Source organism: Rhea pennata, chromosome 1, assembly GCF_028389875.1.
Source record: "Rhea pennata isolate bPtePen1 chromosome 1, bPtePen1.pri, whole genome shotgun sequence".
In the NCBI taxonomy this organism is placed as follows: domain Eukaryota; kingdom Metazoa; phylum Chordata; class Aves; order Rheiformes; family Rheidae; genus Rhea; species Rhea pennata.
Genome location: NC_084663.1, coordinates 148,430,813 through 148,436,812, shown reverse-complemented (window position 1 = coordinate 148,436,812; position 6,000 = coordinate 148,430,813).

The window sequence follows — 6,000 nt, the reverse complement described above, 5'->3', positions numbered from 1 at the left end:
TTTCTAATCTCATTATGAGATTATGGATTGTTTGCTTTATGAGACCCCAGTCCTGCAAATTATTCTCTGCTCTTCTTTTGGCACTTAAGCCAGAAGCAATGGCATTTATGTAGTTAAGTGTTAAAGGGCCACAGACCAAGTCTGTCTCCCAACACTCTCTAAACTGAATTTATGTCTCTATTTTGAAATGCAATTCTCTGATCATACATAAGTGGCCCAGGTTCTGCATACGCGCACGAGCACCCTAGTGGAAGTAACTCCTATTGAAGGTTGGTCAAATTCGTATCTAACACACATAACCCGAATCATTCACATGAGTAGGTTTTCATAAGCTTGGCATCTAATACATTTGGGCTCTTTAGAATTGCTGCCTTTGCCTGTGTTTCTATTCATACAGATAGACCTTCTCTGGTTCTTGAAGTTAAGAGCCAAGAAAATTCACAATGCACAAATGAGGCCATTTACCATGTTCAAGTATTAAGTCTTGCCTTTAAAAAGGATTTGCAAAGGGAAAGAGGTCTTTGAGATGGCTACAACAATGTGAGTTCACGTATGTATTACAAATGCCTTTTTAAAAGCTATGAAATTCCAGGTGTTCCTTTTTTGTGTGTGTTACAAGGCAGTGGGTAAATCAGGATCTCATGTGCTTTAGACTAGTGCCCTAACCAGCAGACTGCACAGCACAACAAAGTTATTTGAATTTGGCCCCAAACTGGTCTTGATCCTTTTAGCCAAATGGTATATACTAAAGCAAAACAGTAGCTCATATGAAAGACTGAGGATGTGAAAGAATTCAGTTAAATGCAAGAAGTCATTTTAGGACAACTGAGCACTAACATTAGACCTCACTCTTGTATGTAATGATGAGGAATTGCAAAGTCTGAAATACAGAATATTTCCTTTATCTTCTTAAAATATGCCAGCATGGTCACTGTGAATAGTATTATTCAAATAAGCTCCTAGTTTGTTTTCTGTACCATTCACTACTGCATTTTGTCTATCCTAGAATCATAGTTTCTTACTCATCACTGTACCATCAAGTGCCTCCCATTCAAGCTGTAGCAAATTCCCTAGCAGATTTCATGCAGTGGTTGGCATATCTCAATTTCTGAGGCAAAACTCTGTTTAGAAGAGAGTAAATTGAGAGAAAGTAGAAGAGGAACATGTTTTAGCATATCTTCTATTAATTTCCTTTCTCTAGGACCCCAAATTGTCCTAATTTTCATCTGCACAAATCTTTTTGCATGTCTCTTATCAGACATGCCTCTTCTCTAGCACTCCGTCCTTATATTCTTTACCGTGAGTTTCCCAGTAATCCAGTGAGGCAAAACTTGAATTACTTCTGCTATGCAAGAGACTTGTACAAAACTCTTGTCTGTGTAGCACAAGATACATATTGAAAGAAATCCATGAACACGAATGGAGAACCAAGAATTTGGGAACAGTATGGAGCAGGTTTTCTAATACTAAGTTTGAAAAAAAATCACAATAAATATATGAGGCACATCACTGACAGAGGTAAATTTATCTTATGATCTGTAAATGGAAGGGAGAAGTTAATTATTTACCAAGTTTAGCTTCAGTCATATTATTTTTTGGATAAAGAATATAATTTTCTTCTGGGGGAAGGAGGGAAAAGGGAAGCCACAAATATTAAGTGTTATCAGAATAAATCATCAGCCTAAAAATAACTACCAAAACAAGTGGGATAGCACTAGTCTAGAAATATCAGTAGCGGTTGATAGAATGACATTCCATTTCACTGATGAACTGCAAAGAAGCAGGTTTGCAACAGAATTCTTGTTCTCTGCACCTGACCTAACCTTTTTCTTTTTTTTTCTTTAGATATTTTTCTACTTGTTTAATCTGCTCTATTCAAACCTAACTTTGACCAAAAAAAGAAAAAAATCCCACCCTAACAAGATAAATAGAATAATGTAGATGAGGAGAAAGCAATGTTATGTTATCAAAAGCCTTAATAGCTTTTCAGGCTCCTTATCCATATTTTACAGGACAATAATATTCAATTTATTCTTAAGTGGGTGAGTAAAATGCTAGCTGAGACTGAAAAGAGGCACTGAAAAATGAAGCACCAGTAGCTGACTGAATATGTCTTTGTTGCTTATTTCTTTGGGACCAGTAGGAAACATGGCCTGGCAACTTTAACTCAGTGTTCATCAAATGCTTGTGCTGGAACTTCCCAAAATATTTCAGCCTCTCTCCGCACTGACAGTTCTTCACATGGATGCATGCTTTTAGCTCCATTGAAGACCTAGACTGAGCATGTCCCTGACTCTTCTTTGGCTGAACATTGGGTTTTCTTCCAGGGAAAGTCAAAGGGCTGAATCCACCTCGTATCCCAACATGGGGTGAGGACAGAGCTGTAAGGTGCGCATGAACTCAACAGCACCCAAGAACTAACATGTTCTGTAACAGACATAGCCATGGAGAGCTCTTGAATGATGTATTTGCCCTTCTGCAAATCTCCGGACTTACCTGCCTGTATGTGCATTTGTTCTTAGCCATCCCCAAAGCAATGCTTTGCCTGTTGTGCTATGAAGGTGTCCAAACTGCTCACATTCGAGCTCCCCATCATGATGAACTGCAGCATACTGCGACATCCCTGTTCCTAAGCAAATTCCCCTCTCCCTTCCTCATTATATTCATGTTCCAGGAACTTCCACATGTTAATATAACTTCCTAGTCTCAGGAAGTTATATTTTTCACTCTCCCCCATAACAAACATTGTTTGACCACAAAACAGTAACTGCTGACAAGCACGCTGAATAAAGAGTAACTGGGTAATGGGCTGGGCTCCTCAGCTATGGATCTGGATACACATATGTTTATAAACAGACAAAACCCAGAAATACTAGTAATTTGTTAATTTCACATGTGAGAGAGGGTTACTGCAATTGAACAAAACTATGTTTTCCTGGTTGTTTCAATTCAATGTTCTCCGTGAACACAAGAAATCATTGAATGAAATTTTTGATTTAGATAAAAAACAATACAGAACCCATAGTATCACACTGCTTCGTTACACTAAAGAATAAAAAGTAGACGTATGAATGACGGTTACATAAATGTTTTCTGAAATGCTGTATTATTCTGCTAAATAATTTTACCTGATTTTACATAAATAATTCCCTCCATCAATTTTAGTCACATTGTTTAGTATCAGATCCTTTCTCAATGGAAGAAATCTTTTGTCTTTAAATGGATTACCTTCCTAAATGCAGTAACAATTATTTACTGAAACACTCACAGTACAAATAAATAACAATACAAAAACTGAAATATTCCTTCTCAAGAATTCAGGAAATAATTTAACTAGTAAGCAAAATAATTCTTTTAACATTAGGAGATCACTGAGGTGTTTTTTTCTTTGTACATCATAGATAGACTGCAGGATTTGTTCTACAAAGTGTCTACAACCCTGCCACAAATTCTGCAAAGCCAGAGATGTCTATCAAGACGAAGCATATGGGAAAGGGGACTGGGACTCAGTGATGCACTCTGGATGCACTGAGCGACCTTAGCTCATGCTTACTTTTGGCTACACATGAATCCATTCTAGTCAACAGAAATGATCACTTTATTATTCATATTTGTGTGGACATGTATATAAAATAAAGATGTCCTTTTTTCTTTTTAAGTGTAATTTAGGAAGTGAACTAAGTGAGGCAGAGAAAATAACTGAGCATATCTAAACAACTAGAGACATAAAAGCCTGATATACAAAGTCCCCTCTTATATAAACATTATTGATATCTCTGCCTTTTAAACAGGATGGCATTTACTATTTAGGGGCCTGAAAAGAAAATGACTTTCATTTGAACCTAATCACTATGTATTTAAATAATTAAAAAAATATTATAGTTCCAGACCTGTTTAGAAAAGAAGTCATATGATCTATTCATTTCTCCTTCTATCCCCATTTCTAGTTCTAAACATTGTAAAAACAACAAAAAACTCCACTACAATTAAAAATGAAACGGGATAGTCACAGCAATATCTTATACCCTATATCAGTGAAAGGGCAAAGCATCTTTCTCATCTCTGAAGCAGTACAAAAAGGACATATAATATTCGGGCTTGACACAAAAGCTAGCAAAATTTTTTTTTTAACTAACGCATTTAAACACACTGTTTAGCTTGTCGCACAATGAAAATGAAAAATCTGAATTAGTATCTTGATATATTTCACATCTACTTTCTTTCACCCTGGTTTCCTAAATTCTGTTTTCCAGTAACTTTCAGTGAAATCGGACTAGATGGCCAGGGCAGTAGTTGCATTCAAAAAAGCAAACTTTCTGCTGCCTGATGTACCAACAAAACACAAGTAGTGTTAGACAAGGGTAATTCTCATCCCCACTATCCTCCCCTCCCTCTGCTTCTCGCCCATCTTCATTTCTCTAGTTTCACTGCATATTTTTTTTTCATCATGTAGGGAACTTCAGTCAAAAGAGAAAGACAAAATCAGGCATAACCTGGGAGAAAACACCGCTTGCACCCACTGAAAAAATGGATCCTGCAGTGAACACGCTCTGTAGAGAAGGAAGATGCGGAGGTGGCGCAGCGTTCGCCTTCACGCTGTTCTCAAACTTACTGTTCTGCAAACTTTGCTCCAGACCCGCGAAATGGAGGCAGCCATGCAGGCTGCGCTGGCTTGTGTGGGACGGGAGGGAGGATAACGGCAGCTGGATGTCAAGGATAACAGCTTTCCCTTGCTAGCCTGGCAGCCAGAACCTGCTCTCCGCTGCACCAGTGGGACCTGCCTGTTACATTTTCCTCTGTGCTGCTTACGCCTGAAAGATACTTTGAATAAGCCTGCTAGTCATCCATCATACTCATTTCAGTCTTACTATTTCAGTCTATCAAGTGGCAGACACAGCCATAAGAGAGGTTGCCAGTAATTTTTATTTCATTGCAGTTCTTCCAGCTCCCAAGGAATCTCCAGGAAACTGCATTCTAACAAAGAGGACACACATATCCTGTAGGCAATTAAATTCTCGTAACTGACAGCCATCACCTTCTTCCAGGCCTTTAAACAGTGTCCAAGAAAATGGCTCATGAGGCGGGGGAGAAGGGGGGGGGAAGTTCTTTCCACGCAATTTGGATCTGTTTATCAAATCAACAGAACCAAGACTGCAGTGATGTCTAAATGAAAAACTGGAAATTATAGCCAGATGTCCTCCTTTAACTTAAGGAGGTGGAACCATAACTTTCCTGGAACAAACATCTCTCATCACACAGCTAGATTATTTCTTAAATTACATCTCTCATCACACTTATTTCTTAAGTTTACTCAGAGATGCTCATCTCTGAGGGGTAACAGCCTCACCAAAATTAATCCTGTTAAAAATCAAAGTAGAGAACTCTGCTTTGTATGTATTTTGCGTTACCCTGAATTAACACTGCAAATGTCATCTGTTTTTTTTTTTTTTTTTTAAGGGTTCTTTTTTCAAAGATTTTTTCTTTCTGCATTTAGGAACAAAATCCAAAACAAAAGGAGACGGAAAATCTTTACCATACGATACCTGTGTAGGTTCCCAAACGTGCAGCTGTGAGAACAAATGAAAGCAAGTTCTCACGCCGACGTACACTGGAGCATTTCCCTGCAATGATAAGCATATGGCTTTCACGTTCATACCAAGCCAAGGTAAAGTGCATCTGCTGCTAAGTCTCTATATTACCTAGCTGCCAGGGCAGCGCACAGGCCAGCTACCCTCTAAGGGATGGCAGCAGCAGGGGCTCCCCCTGGCAGCAGGGCAGGGTCCTATGGACAGGGCCTGTGCCACGATCCTGCAAGGAGAAGGAGAGGCTATATATCTCACAGGAACAAAACAAACCTTTGTTTTTTGTTTTGTTGTTGTTGTTGTTGTTGTTGTTGTTTAAAAAGAGCAGAAAACTATAGAGGAAAAGCATTTATGTGGCTAGTAGTATCTTTAATACTCTTGCAGGACAAAAATGTGAACAATGAACCTATGCAGGCCA